Source organism: Phascolarctos cinereus, unplaced genomic scaffold (assembly GCF_003287225.1).
Source record: "Phascolarctos cinereus isolate Bilbo 61053 unplaced genomic scaffold, phaCin_HiC Scaffold_5;HRSCAF=322, whole genome shotgun sequence".
Classification (NCBI taxonomy): Eukaryota; Metazoa; Chordata; class Mammalia; order Diprotodontia; family Phascolarctidae; genus Phascolarctos; species Phascolarctos cinereus.
The window spans coordinates 149,888,429-149,904,346 of NW_027555958.1; the positions used below are offsets into that span (position 1 = coordinate 149,888,429).

The 15,918-nt window shown below is 36.4% G+C and overlaps 1 long non-coding RNA gene across 1 annotated transcript in view; it reads left to right on the top strand.

The window, feature by feature from the left end:
• Nucleotides 1–15,186, top strand: part of LOC110222873 (uncharacterized) — an 18,777-nt gene extending 3,591 nt beyond the window's left edge. The window contains exons 2-3 of the long non-coding RNA XR_002328514.2: nt 12,715–12,813; nt 14,472–15,186. This is a non-coding gene — a long non-coding RNA (uncharacterized LOC110222873). The remainder of the gene's footprint in view (nt 1–12,714; nt 12,814–14,471) is intronic.
• Nucleotides 15,187–15,918: the final 732 nt, after the last annotated feature.

Consider the following 15,918-nt stretch of genomic DNA (forward strand, 5'->3'; position numbering starts at 1 on the left):
AAGAGCTCTCTTTCTAATGAAGGAAATAATGTATGTGGAAGGTTTCATCTGCAACTCAGATGGAAATGTTCCATTGTCTTTAGGCTGCATCAGCAATGCAGATATCTAATACTTCTTTAATGTCATTAAACTAGAAAAACGGTAGCAGTTTTGCATGTTGAACTATTTGATAATACCAAGGACGTTGGTGGCAAGAACTTTCTTTTCTAGGTCTTCCCTAGCTGTGGCTGTAACACCTACATGAACAGTGTCCAGGCTGTTTCACCATAGTGTTGCTTCCCAGGGTGATGGCCAAGGGCTGTAGACTGAAAACTTCTGGTCAGGGTCCTGGGTTGTCACCCTCAGAATTTGAGAGAAGATAGTGGTCAAGATGGTCATGGTAGTTTGACTTCCCTGACAAATGCTGACTCCATTGTTGGTAGCAATAATGAAGGTGAATCCTTTCTCCACAAGTTCTTTCTTTAACGAACGCAAACATTACTTTCAAGACTGTGTGGGGTGTTTATGAACCCCCTTTTAATAATCAGAGACTTTTCTTAAGAAAGGCAAAAAGGAGTTTTATTGCTTTCTCATGAGAAAGGACACACCCCATGTCACTTAAGATGGCGCCAGCAAGGGAGTATGTGGGCATATAGCTTAGAGCAAATTTATATAGACCCTAACTCAGAACCCTGCCCACCCACTGGCTCTTCTTCCCATTGGCTGGGCTTCAGAGCTCACAGTCTAAGCATGGAAACTTCTCCCCAGCAGCAAGGGGACAAAGGACAAAAAAGGGCACAGAACAAGGAACAGTTTGCTTCAACAACTAGGGAGGGGGCCTGAGGAGGGATAGAATCCAGATGAACAGAATGTGGCTCTGTCACCTGATCTACTTGTGACACTGCTTTCTCGGCAAGGCAGCTTCTAAGAAATATAGGGCAGGGTCAGCTTTTATCCTACACTGAGAGGGCTTCTCTATTTCAGCATTCCATTCAATCCTGTTCTGCTTCTGTTTTTTCTTTTGAACTTCCTTCTATACTATACATTTAAAAAAGCCTGTTTCTGGGGGCAGCTATGTGGCACAGTGGATAGTGCCTCAGCTCTGAAGTCAGGAAGACCAGAGTTCAAATTCAGACATGTGATACTAGCTGTGTGACCCTACACAAGTCACTTAACCTGGACTGCCTCATCAAAAAAAAAAAGCCTGTTTCCATGACACTTTTTTTTCTTTTGGTATCAGTCATTGCTAACCTCCCTCTCTACTTCAAATTCCCCCCAATTAAAAAAAAATCAAAGAAAAAACCCTCATGTCACAAATAAGCATAGTCAAGCAAAATGAATCCAAATGGAAGCATGTTGAAAAATGTCTCTCTTTCTGTATTTTGAGTCCATTACCTCTCAGAAGGGGACTAGTAACATTTTTCTTTCTTTTCTTTTTCAAATTAATTTTTTTTTCAATTATAAAATTTCATTTTCCTCTTCCTACCAATCTTCCCATTGAAAGGACAGAAAGAAAAACAAAACTCTTGTAACAAATATGAATGGTCAACAAAAACAAATTCCTACATTGGCCACATGCAAAAAAAATATGTCTCAATCTGTACTGTGAGCCTATCACCATTCTGTCAAGAAGTAGATATAGGGCAATAACCCTGGAATCAGGAGGACCTGAGTTCAAATCCAGCCTCAGACACTTATTAGCTGTGTGACCTTGGGCAAGTCACTTAACCCCATTGCCTCAAAAAAAAAATACAAAAGAGGTAGATATGATGCTTGTGTCATCAGTAATCATGGCTGGTTTCATGCATCGGTCATAAATCATATCTTTTCAGAATAATTTGTTTTTATAGTGTTATTTTATAAATTTTCTTTGTTCTGCTCACTTCATTCTGCATCAACGCGTCAATGAAACATTCACTGTAATCATTTCTTCTGTATTTTTTTTTTTGGTGAGGCAATTGGGGTTCAGTGACTTGCCCAGAGTCACACAGCTAGGAAGTATTATGTGTCTGAGGCTGGATTTGAACTCAGGTCCTCCTGACTCCAGGGCTGGTGCTCTCTCCATTGCACCACCTAGCTGCCCCTGTAATCATTTCTTGTGATACAATAGTATTTCTTCATATTCAAATACCATAATTTATTCATCCATTCCCCAATTGGTGGACACTATCTTAGTTTCCAGTTCTCTGCCATCACAAATACAGCAGCTATAAATATTTTTGTACATATGGGTCCTTTTCCTCTTTCTTTGATCTCTTTGGAGTATAAGTTTAGTAGTAGCATCACTGGATTAAAGGATATGCATAATTCAGTAACTTTTGAGGCATAATTTCAAACTGCTTTGCAGAATAGTTATATTAATTGACAACTATACCAGCAGTGCATTAATGTGCCTGTTCTCCTGCAGCCCCTCCAACATTTATAAATTTCCTTTTTAAAATCACCTTTGCCAATCTGGTGAGCAAGACGTGGAACCTCAGATTTCTTTATTTCTCTAATTATTAGTGATTTGGAACATTTGGGTTATATGTTTCACCAGAGGCCTTCTGGAGTTGTACTTGGTCATTGCATTGATTAGACTTAAGTCTTTCCATTATTTCTCTTTACAATTTTGTTATCTGGTCTAAATTTCACTTGGTTCTGCTGACTTCATTTTTAAAAATTATTTTTATTTTGATTTATCAAAATAAGCTTTTGAGTTTAAAATTTTTCTCCCCTTCCCTTCCCCTCTCACTCCCCAAGATGGCACACAATCTGATATAGGCTATACATATACATTCCTATTAAACATATTTTCACATTAGTCATATTGTAAGGAAGAATTAGAAGCAATAGAAGGAACCACAAGAAAGGGAAAAAGACAAAACAGAAGAAAAAAAGAGCAAATAGTATGCTTCAATCTGTACTCAAACTCCATAGTTTGGATGCGGATAGCATTCTCCATCATGAGGTCTTTGGAGATGTCTTAGATTCTTGTATTGCTGAGAAGAGTTAAGTCTGTCAGTATTAGGCATCGATCAACGTGGCTGTTACTATGTACAACATTCTCCTGGTTCTGCTCATTTCGCTCAGCATCAGAACATACAAGTCTTTTCTGGGACTTCTTTTAAATTTGTCCTCTAGATCTAATAGATCTGTACAGTTTTCTGATTTATGATTTCTTGAAAAATGAGGTCCAGGCTTTAAAAACAACATGTCTTTCAGGTTGTCCAGTGATTCTTAAATTATCTCTCCTTGACTTGTTTTTCAGGCCAATTTTTAAAAAAATATCAGATCTCTTACATTTTCTTCTATTTTTTCAAACTTTTAATTTTGTTCTAATATTTCTTGTTGTCTCATGGGGTTATTTATTTCTTTTTGGTCCATTCTAGTTTCCATTACCTAGGTATGAGAAACACATAAAGGTAAATTTGAGTAAGCAAACATAAGAGACTGGACAAGAATAAATTGTTTACATTTTAAAATTGGGAGTTGATATATGTGTTTCCTCAGAATCCTAGCATCATCAGTTTGGTATGGGAGTCTAATTAGAGGTCCCAAGAATGATCCTGTTATGTGGTTAAATAATCTTAAAATAAGATTGAGAAAGGGGAAGAACAATATACTGGGTTGGGGGGGAAGTGAAGAAGGATGGGGGAAATTATCTCAAATAATCAAGATGCATAAATAGAAGTCTACACAAACAAGGAGGAAGGAGTGGGTGTGTAGGGGTGGGGGAAGTGGTTGATACTTGAGCCTCCCTCTCAGCAGAACTGGCCAAAGGAGAGAAAAATGCACATACACACAGCTGGGTTTAGAAATACATTTTATTCAACAGGGAAACCAAAGGAAGGGGGAGAAGAAAAAAAGGGTGAATAAGAAGGAGAATAGATTTAGGGAGGGTCTAGTGTTGAGCCAAACAAACAATTAATGAGAGTACTTTCAAAGAGTTTTTTTTAAAAGAAAAAGGAAAAAAATCTGGTTTTGGTCTCTGAGAGAGCAAAAGAGAAGAGCAACCAGGGAATAGATGAATTACAGCAAACCTAGAGCACCAGTGATGAGATCACTCCTTTCTCACAATCCTCTTTTTCTTTATAAAGAAGAAGGGGGGGGGAGTATGTAAACAAATAACGATGAAGGAAAAAACCAGAATTAACAATCATAACTATGAATGTGAATAGGATGAAGTCATCCATAAAGTAGAAAAGGATGACAGAACACATTAGAAAGCAGAATTCAACAATATGTTGTTTATAAGAAACACACTTGAAATCGAAAGATGTACACAGTTAAAATAACGGGCTGAAGCAAAATCTATTATGTTTCAACTGAAGAAAAAAAGGCAGGAGTAGCAGTCATGATTTTAAACAAAGCAGCAACAAAAATAGATGATTAAAAGAGATAAATAGGGAAACTACATATTGCTAAAAGGTACCATTTGCAATGAATTTATATCATTACTAAACATATATGGACAAGTAAAAGCCCACACCAAGAAGGAGGAAAGGGTGAGAGGGAGCAGTTGATACTTGAACCTCACTCTCATCTGAACTGGTCAAAGGAGGGAAAAATTGACACAATCAGATACAGAAATACATTTCACTCAACAGGGAAACCAGACGGAAAGGGAAGAAGTAAGAGAGGAGAATAAAAGGGAGGATAAGTTAAGAGAAGGAGTAGTCCTGAGTAAAACAAACTGTACAAAAAATATTTATAGCAGTTCTTTTTTTGGTGGCAAAGAATCAGAAACTAAGAGAATTCCCACCAATTAGGTAATAGCTGAACAGATTAGAGTATATGAATATTATAGAATACTATTGTGCTATAAGAAATGATAAAGGGGTTGGCTTTGGAAAAACCTGGGAGCACTTGTATGAAGTGATGAAGAGTGAGATGAACAGAGCCAGAAAAGTTTATATATACAATGACAGTAATATTATGAAGACAAACAACTTTGAAAGACTTAGGAATTCTGATCAACAGAACAACCATCCACAATTGCCTAGGACTCATGACGAAACATGCTACCTACCACCTAATGGAAAAGGTGATGAATTCAAAGTGCAGATTGAGATGCACAGCTAGGTCCCAATATGTGTAAATAATAATTACCTGAAGTGGTCACATTATTAGAATTCACACTGAATGTTTTCAGTGGGCTGGAGCCAATTACCATGTAAATACACAACTATAACTTTGAATAGTGTGAATTAGAAAACATTAATCACTTCAGGGGATTCATTATTTGCACTAATGGGGACCTTACTATTTTGGGGGATGTGATTAACGCAGGAATTTGTTTTGATTATACATGTTTATAACAGGGGTTTTGTTTTTCTTTCTCAATGCAGGTGAGAGGGAGAAAAGGCATTATTTTAGTTAAGAAATAAAATTAAACTGGAAAAAAAGAAAAGGAGTTAGTGAAGCTTGTTAAAATTATGTTTAAACTAAGAATATTCCTTTGCCCTTTACTGCAAGCCTGTGAAGTAGGCAGGGCACTAATTATTATTTCCATTTTATAAACACAGAAACTGAGGCTCAGAGATTAAGGGATTTACTTAAGATCACATAGCTAAGAAGTATCAGAGCCAGGACACGAAATGGATTATTTTGACCCAAAGTATAATGATCTATTATATCGTGCTATCTCTGCATTAGGGGACTGAGCTAGCTAGCAACTAGAGCTATGATTTCCTGGGTATTGGGAACTCCCAGATAAGGAAATTCCCTCTATCAATGCAGGTCAGCACCTTCTCTACAATTTATAGAGAGGTGCTTACAGCACTGAGAAATTAAATTATTTGCCCAGGGTTACCCAGCCAATATGTGTCACAAAGCAGTGCATTATCTCCACCCTACCAAATAAAAATAGTTGGTTTAAATCTGTAATAAAATGCATATCTAGGTCATCACCTTTACTCCTAAATAGTCACACCTTCCTAACTCTATCATCATCCTAAGTTTTCTTTGTCCTCCATATTCAATTTGATATTAAATGCTATTAATTATCCTCTCTGTTTCTACAATGATCACCCTTGTTCCTAATCTTTATCTCCTTGTACCTGGATTACTGCAAAAATTTTTATTTGGTTTCCTTGCCTCTAGTTTTGCTCCAGCTTGGCCTATACCAGGCACACCTGCTACATCATCATCATCATCATCATCATCATTCCCACTAGTGAATGATCCACCTCAGATGTTTTCATTAGAGTTGCCTCAAGTGACTTTCATTCCTTGTCACATCAAGTCCAAAGTCAGCCTTACATTCAAACTCAGGGTCCTTACTGAAATGCTCTCCCCCTCCATCATTTTTCTAAACTTCCTATTTTTAATATTAAAAATACTAACATGACCTAAGTAATAAAAAACAAAACATAACAATACAGATAACTTCAGCAGGCATTGCGAAACATAACATGTAATTAAGATAATAATGTTACCAGAGATCATCTTTTGTCATCTCATCTTATATACGAAAGAGAAGCAGCAGTAAAAATAGTAGAAAGAGCATTCCACAGCAAGTAAAAACTAGGTTTTAGTTCCAGGTCTGCCATTAGCTAACTGTATGATATTGTTTAAGTCACTTAATTTCTTTGGGGCCTTATCTGTAAAATGAATGGATCAACTAGATGATTTTTAAAATTCCTTTCTTTAAAACTTCCTTTTATTAGTGCTTTATATGTAACCTGTGCCTACTCATTGTTCTCTTGAATCACATCTATTTAAATTATTATTTTTTATGAGCCTAGGATGATAATGATGATTCAGTGAGAGAGACAGAAAGACAGACAGACTGAGACAGAGACTGCCAGAGTACATTACTTGTAAGTACCTCCCTATCCCTTTCCTCCCTGGAAGTTTCAAGGATCACATACTTGAAACAAGAACAAAGAGGAGCTAGATATTGGTGTATATATATGGAGTTCATCTTTGATCAGGAAAGATAATATATGCCTATGCAACTATATACAGAAGAAATACAAAGTAAATCATCATAACCTGTTATATTTTATTGGACCACCCACTTTAACTTTTCGAAATCATTTCTTGCTTATTCTCAACATTGTTTTACTTTACTCAAGAATATACCTACTGTCCTCTGGACACATTCTGCTAATTCTTGCCTTTGTTCCTTTGTGCCATTTGCTCTTACCTGGAACCACTAACTTGATTCCTCTTCCATCAGTTCGTATCCACCACTTCCTTCCAGATAGGACTGGAGGTTTACCTCTTCAAGAAGTCTTTCTTCTTAGATTCATATAACCATAGAAGTGTAAAGTACCTTAAAAGTTCACCTAGTCCACCCGTCCACCCCACTCATTGACTCATTTTACAGATCAAAAAACTGAGATAAGGGTTGAGGAGAGGCGAAGGGACTAACAAGGTCAAACAAGTAGTAAGAGGTAAAACCAGCATTCAAACTAAGGTCATCCAGCTCCAAATGCAGAGTTCTTTCTACACGAGATATCTGTAAAGCAGTTAGCACTCCCTTTGACCCAGCAATAGCACTTCTAGGGCTGTATCCCAAAGAGATCATACAAATGGGAAAAGGACCCATATGTACAACAATATTGATAGCAGATCTTTTTGTAGTGGCAAAGAGTTGGAAATTGAGAGGATGCCCATCCATTGGGGAATGGCTGAACAAGTTGTGGTATATAAATGCAATGGAATATTATTGTGCTATAAGAAATGATGAACAGGCAGACTTCAGAAAAACCTGGGAAGACTTGTATGGACTGATGCTGAGTGAAGTGAGCAGAATCAGAAGAACATCATACACAGTAACAGCCACGCTGTGCGATGACTAATATTAATAGACTTAGCTCTTCTCAGCAATACGAGGATCTAAGACATCTCCAAAGGCCTCATGATGGAAAATGCTATCCACATCCAAAGAAAGAACTATGGAGTTTGAATACAGATCGAACCATACTATTTGCTATTTTTTTCTTCTGTTGTGTTTTGTTTCCTCTTTTTGGTGGTTCCTCCTATTGGTTCTAATTCTTCCTTACAACATCACTAATGTGAAAATATGTTTAATAGGAATGTATATGTATAGCCTCGATCAGAATGTGTGCTGTCTTGGAGAGGAAGGTGGGGTGGGAGGGGGAGAAAAATTTAAAGTCCCTGCTTTCAAGGAGCTCATAGTTTAATGGCAGAGACAACATGCAAACAATTCTGCACAAATGATATATACAAGATAAATTGAAGAGAATCCAATTTTAAGGTGAGAATGATGAAGGAAGATGGACAGAAGTAAGAAATATAGTTCCATGCTGGGTACAAAGTATATGGTAAATAAATAATTTGCAAAGAAAAATTAGCTTGCAATGGCCTATATCTTAAGATATGGCACAAAAAATATACCTTCTCCTGATTACAATATTGTTCTTTCTCTAAGTGTAGAACAGTACTTGAAAATGCACAAGCAGTTGGATTCTAATATTTTACTACCCTCTGATACTCAAATCAGCACATTTTGCATTAGATCTACTGATTTTAGAAATTTCTTGGGGGCAGCTAGGTGGCACAGTGGATAAAGCTCTGGCCTTGGAGTCAGGAAGACCTGAGTTCAAATGTGCCTTCAGACACTTGACATTTACTAGCTGTGTGACCTTGAGCAAGTCACTTAACCCCAATTGCCTCATGAAAAAAAGAAATCTCTTCTCTTTTTCTCTGCTCTATCCCTATACTCAAATAGGGAAGAGTTTAACATAAACTGTTTTTCCTCTTCATTACAATGTAAGATAGCACAGACAAATCTGGGATAATTTACTTTGTACTAATAATGAACTGGTGGAGTACTTACCAGTTATTGCTACCAGTTCCCAAACCAAGTTCTCATAATTAAATCGCATAAAAAAGGAAGTGTTGCAAATGAGTCTAACACGTTTTTTCTTTTAACAGAAAGTGCTTGCTTGGTCCAGTGAAAATGACAAACAGAAAGCCTGTTGTTGTAACAGCAGGTCAAACATCAAATTGTCTCTGGTTCCAAACATCCTGGAGAGATTGTAATTCCCTTCTCCTATTCATCCCTACCCTATAACAAGCCTGAAATGACTAGAAGTAAAGCTGAAAGCAGGCTAAACTCCTAAAAGAGTAGACAGAATAACCTGCTGTCCCTAGTATCCTTGAGAATGGGGATTATCTAGGGTGATTCTGGCCTTGGGCAGCTATCCAGCCTGGTACAATGAGCTGCTCGTTGGATGGTGAGTCCAAATTGTATCAAATATTTTAGACTGCTTTTTTTTTTTAACCAGCCCTCAGTCTTAACATGGGACTTCTGAAAAGTAACTTAAGTTATTTAAGATCTGTGTTTCAGTTTCCTCATTCGTCAAACGAAATATTTATTGTTTACCCATGTCACACAGATTTTAAAAAGAATAGTAATAATAATAACTAGTTAACTAGTAACTGTCTCCTTTTGGATAAAGATTCTCTGAAAGTAATAACATTGGTCTTAGAGTTTGGCATAGAAGCAAGGATAATCAACTCATCTATTATAGGGAAACCCCAAGAAAGGAGAGTTTCCCTTTCTGGAGGACTTTAGTTTGCTAAAGATGACATTCAGAAATCCTGAAAGTCTTGCTCAGAATTCCAGTGTAAATTTTATTGAGATTTGGTCTTTAGATATTGACTCATTTATACAGAACTAGTCAAGAGAGTATTAGGATATTTTTCATAACAATTTGAGAACTCTGTATTATCTTTACTGATCTCTTGGAACTAAGCCCTAATTTTTGTTTTCACTTTTAAAAATTCATGCATTTATTTATTTTTAATTTTCAACATTCACTCTTATAAGATTTTGACTTTTAAATTTTTTCACCCTCCCTCTCCTCCCCAAGATGGCATGCAATCTGATATAGGTCATACATGTACAATCATATTAAACATATTTCAACATTAGTCATGTTGTAAAGAAGAATTAAAACCAAAGGGAAAAGCCACGAGAAAAGAAAAAACAAAAAAAGGAAAAATAGTATGCTTGGATTTGCATTCAGACTCCATAATTCTTTCTCTGGATGTGGATAGCATTTCCCATCATGAGTCTTTTGGAATTAATTGTTGCTGAGAAGAGCTAAGTCTATCAAAGTTGATCATCATATAATGTTTCTGTTAATGTGTACAATGTTTTCCTGGTTCTGCTTCCTCCACTCAGCATCAGTTCATGTAAGTCTTTCCAAGTTTTTCTGAAGTCTGCCTGCTCATTATTTCTTGTGGAACAATAGTATTCCATTACATTCACATACCACAACTTGTTCAGCCATTCCCCAATTGATAGGCATCCCCTCAATTTCCAATTCTTTGTAACCACAAAAAAGCTGCTTTAAATATTTTTGTATATGTGGGTCCTTTTCCCATTTGTATGATCTGTTTGGGATATAGACCTAGAAATGGTATTGTTGGGTCAAAGAGTATGCACACTTTTATAGCCCCTTGGGCATAGTTCCAAATTTCTCCCCAAATGGCTGGATCAGTTCACAACTGATATTCCAATTTTCCCACATCTTCTCTGACATTTATCATTTTCCTGTTTTGTCATGTTAGCCACTCTGGGTTTTTTTTTTGGGGGGGTGTTAGGCAATGGGATTAAGTGACTTGCCCAGGGTCACACAGCTAGTAAGTGTCAAGTGCTTGGTCTGAGGTCACATTTGAACTCAGGTCCTCCTGACTCCAGGGCCAATGCTCTATCCATTGCAGCCACCTAGCTGCCCTGTGTTAGCCACTCTAATAGATGTGACGTGGTACCTCAGAGTTGTTTTGATTTACATTTCTCTAATCAATAGTGATTTAGAGCATTTTTTCATATGGCTATAGATAGCTTTAATTTCTTCCTATGAAAACTGCCTATTCATATCCTTTGACCGTATATCAACTGGGGAATGACTTGTATTCTTATAAATTTGACTCAGTTCTCTATATATTTTAGAAATGAGGCCTTTATCAGATACTGGCTACAAAAATTGTTTCCCAGGTTTCTGCTTCCCTTCTAATCTTGGTTACATTGGCTTTGTTTGTACAAAAACTTTTATATAATATAATCAAAATTATCCATTTTGTATTTAATAATGTGTACTATCTCTTGTTTGGTCATGAATTCTTCCCTTCGCCATAGATCTGACAGGTAAACTATTCCTTTCTCTCCTAGTTTGCTTATAGTATCAACTTTTATATCTAAATCATGTACCCATTTTGACTTTATCTTGATATAGGGTGTAAGATGTTGATCTATGCCTACTTTCTGCCATACTATTTTCCAGTTTTCCCGGCAGTTTTTGTTAAATAGTGAATTCTTATCCCAGAAGCTGGAGTCTTTGGATTTATCAAACAGTAGATTATTATAGATATTGATTATTGTGTTTTGTGTACTTACCCTATTCCACTGATCTACCATTTTATTTCTTAGTCATACCAAGCAGTTTTGATGATTGCTGCTTTATAATACAATTTAAGATCTGGTATGGCTAAGCCACCTTCCCTTGCATTTCTTTTCATTAATTCCCTTGATAGTCTGGACTTTTTGTTCTTCTAGATGAATTTTGTTATTATTTTTTCTGGCTCTATGAAATAATTTTTGGTAGTTTGATTGGTATGTAGTTGTTTTTTTAAATGACACCATAGACTTGCTGGACATTTGACACAAAAAGTTATTTATCTTGATACTGTTGTGAGGACTATGAGCAGCTAACTGCAACAGATAGGCCATAATGACTCTTGGCATTTCCATAGAACATTGGATTTCTAAAAGGGCATACCTTTGGAATGGTATAGAATTATCGGCAGACTTCAGAAAAGCCCGGAAAGGCTTAAATGAACTGATGCTGAGTCAAATGAGCAGAACCAGGAGAACACTGTACACAGTAACTGCCACATTGTGTGATGATTGACTTTGATAGACTTAGCTCTTCTCAGCAGTGCAAGAATCTAAGACAGCTCCAAAAGACTTATGATGGAAAATGCTACCCACATCCAGAGAAAGAACTTTGGAGTCTGAATGCAGATGGAAGCATACTATTTGCTCTCCTTTTCTTTCGTTGTTTTGTTTTGATTCTTCTTTTTCCTGGCTCTACTCATTAATTTTAATTCTTCTTTATGTCATGACTAATGTGAAAATATGTTTAATATGAATGTGTAAATAGAGCCTATATCATATTGCATGCCATCTGGAGGAATGGGGAAGAGAGGAAGGAGAAGAAAATTTAAAACTCAAAATTTTATGGAAGTGAATGTTGAAAACTAAAAATAAATTTAAAAAATTTTTTTTAAATTATCATGACTTTAGAAATGAAGATAACATAATTGGAGAATAATTTGTTGTTGTTGTTGTTGTTGTCAAGTTTTTTCAATTGTGTCTGACTCTTTGTGACCCCATTTGGGGTTTTCTTGGCAAAGATGCTGTTGTGGTTTGCCATTTCTTTCTTCAGCTCATTTTACAGATTAAGAATTGAGACAAACAGGGTTAAGTGACTTGTCCAGGGTCACACAGTCAGTAAGTGTCTGAGGTCAAATTTGAACTCAGGTCCTCCTGATTCCATCCACTGTGCCACCTATCTGCCCATATAATTAGATAGTAAAATAACCTAGTTTTCATGATGCTCCTATTAGTGTCCTCCTTTTTTAGTATGTAGACAGGATGTTGTGGAGTTCAAGTTAGATAACAAATGTAAATCATTTTGTGAACCTTGAAGCACTATGTAAGTGCCAGTTATTATATCATTGACATTATTGTTAATTGTTTTTATTATTAAGCTCCAGTTACTAGGCTTCCATTCCGATGATGACTTCATTCTCCGAGCCTTCTCCTGTACTCCTGCTGAACTCAAGCAAGATTTATAGAGCAGTACAAGGGTATGTTGGTACATGCTTAATAACTGGGCTCTCTGGGGTAAAAAAAATGTATGCACAAACTTTTAGTTTAATCTGCATTATTAACACTTTCTTAAGACAAGCCAATCAAGAAAACAATAAATCAACCCTTAATTTGTAGTGATTACAGGTTTTGGAAGTATAAATTTTCACAATGAAGATTTAATAAGTGCTCTCACAATTAACTTAGAGTTGGCTCCAATACAGCCCTTTCATCCTTCCCTTTGTATTTATTTTGTATTTATTCTGTATGTAGTTACCTATTTACATGTTGTTTCCTCAGATAGACTGTAAGCTCCCTGAGAGAGAACTTGTCTTTTTTTTTGTCCTTATATCTCAAGTACCTGTCCACAGTAGGTGGTTAATAAATACTGATTGATTGATGTCAAAAACCAAAGTCCAACACAGCTGATGTGTAGTTGGTTTTACTTAACATTTTTCCCTTTTCAAATCTTTGTCTTAATAAGGGAAGATTTTGCTGTAAAAACAAAAGGCCTCAATTGAAAAAGATAATGTGAACAGAAATAAAATGAATTGCGTTGTGTTAACAATCTAAAGGCGAATGGTAGGGGAAAAAACTTTGCTGTAAGGATGCAGTACCATTCAATTCACATTTGGTGAGCATCCCTTATGCATGGTACATTCCAGTGTGGTTTAAATGAAAAAGCTGACCATACATTTTGATGAACTCTAAAATACAGGAGGGAATTCCCATGAAGAAGCACATATTACATTCAGTTCATCAGACAAGATTAAGTGCCTGCTGTTTGAGAGACCACTGTTTTAGGTTCTGAGAAAACAAAAATAATAGGAATATCTGCCCTAAGGAGTTTGCAATGTAATAGAACTTTGTTCATGATAGCAAGCTGAATTTAATTCAGAGGAGGAAGAGATCACTTCTGTCTAGGAGATTAGGAAAAGCTCCATGGAGGTGGTGGCTTCTAAGTTAAGTCTTAAAGTGAAGGAACAATTTCAGTAAATAGAAATAGGAGTTGGGGGATGGTTGGGAGGTGACATAGAATTTCTTTTCATAGTTTATAATCAGTATTGTGATGCAACTGCCTGTATTCTTTATGTATTTATGTAGTATGTGTTCTTTACATGCCTCTTGTTATTCACTTGTGTTGGACTCTTTGTGACCCCGTGGACCATAGCACTCCAATACTGTCCATGGGTGGGGTTTTCTTGGCAAAGATACTGAAGTGGTTTGCTATTTCCTTCTCCACCGGATTAAGGCTAACAGAGATTAAGCAACTTGCCCAGGGTCACAGTGTCTGAGGTCACATTTGAACTCAGGTCCTCCTTGGTCCAGTCCCAGCTTTGTATCTACTCAGCCACCTAGCTGCTTTTAAGGACCTCAACACTAGGTATAATTAGGAGTCAGTAGTATCCAGTGTTAAACCAAAAGTCTCTGATACTCAAAAGAAATGAGAACTAAAAGAATTACATAGACTTCTCCTTTCCTCTTTCTTTCTTTTTTCTTTTCTTTCTTTCTTTCTTGCTTGCTTTCTCTTTCTTTTCTTTCTCTTTCCTTTCTTTCTTTCTTTCTTTCTTTCTTTCTTTCTTTCTTTCTTTCTTTCTTTCTTTCTTTCTTTCTTTCTTTCTTTCTTTCTTCCTTGCTCTATTTTTTTGTGAGACAGGATACAACTGAGTAAGAGTTTAAGTGGAGCCTCTCCTGCCCAAGTCTTCTGGCCTTGAACCACTTATCAGGAGCTAACACTTACACAAGAAACAGCCTGTTTAGGAAGAATGTGCCTTCTTCCACTGCTACAATTCAATAAAACCAATACATCATGATACATCAGAGGATCTCTCTGCCAAGGGAAAATCATGGGAAAGAGGAAAGAGCGAAGATGTTGAACTCTGGTGCCTTGCAACAGGAAGCTGAGCATCATTAATGGCATCATTATTATCATTATCATTCTTACCCATTGTGGGATCATTAGACTCAGAGCATAGATTTGGACTTGAAAAGGGACCTTGCTAGAACAACCACCTCTTTTACAGATGAGGCCTGGAGGGTGGCTTGCCTGTGGTCATTGGGTCACACGGTTCTAAGTGTAAGTGTAAGCTCTGGGATCTGACTCAAAATCGAGTGTTCTTTTTGTCATAATTAATTACTATTGGTAGTTCTTTAAAAGTATTTTAAGAAAAAATCCAGTGTTAAGCACATTAATTTAGGCTATCAGGATCTCTATTTTTGTGTGTGTTAAATTGATGCATTTGTGTTGTTTTTATGCACAATAAGGTGCCAGAATTCATTCAATAGTTGGAGCAAGAAAGAACGAGGATTCCTGAATCATACAAAAATTCAGTTTCATTTGTTCACAATAGATGAATAAAACAACTAACAAACTTTCAGATTATATAAATCTTTACCTTGAAAAAACGTAACCAAGGAAAAACCCAAAAATTTTTTTTTAAAATGTGCCTTTTTAATCCCTTGCATATTGTTGTTTTAGATATTGTTAAGAATACACTGGAAGTCCTGACAAAGACTATTTTTTAAATTAGCACAGACAGGAAATATTGCAGTATGATATTGTTATCATCTGGCACACTCCCTCTTTGGTAGGGGCCATGGGGGGACAAAAAGAATAATATGCTAGATAAGGCATTTGATGACATCAGTTCTAACTTTCTGCCACAGATGTCTTAGTCTAGATTAGTCATAAAACAGGCAGTTCCAAAATATTCTATAAATGATCAATATAAATTCGAGTTAAAATACTTAAACACTAGTGGTTTTCTCATGTTTTTGTAAAAGGCTATATGACTCTGGGAATATCTTAACATCTCTAGACTTCAGTTTTCCCACCTTTAAAATGAGGGGGTTGAATCAGATGATTTCTAAGGTCTCTTCCAGCTCTAAAATTGTTTGATTATATGAATTCTCACCCATTGTGGGATCACCAAGTATGAAAAAACTTCCTGAGACAGGAGCTTACCACTTACATGTAAAGTTAGGGATGCTGATAGAAAATGATGCAGCAGCATCATTCATTAATGTTTATTAAGGACCCTATAACAAGTATACTATAACAAATATTATGGGCTTCCTTTTCTCTCCTTAATTTCATGCATGTT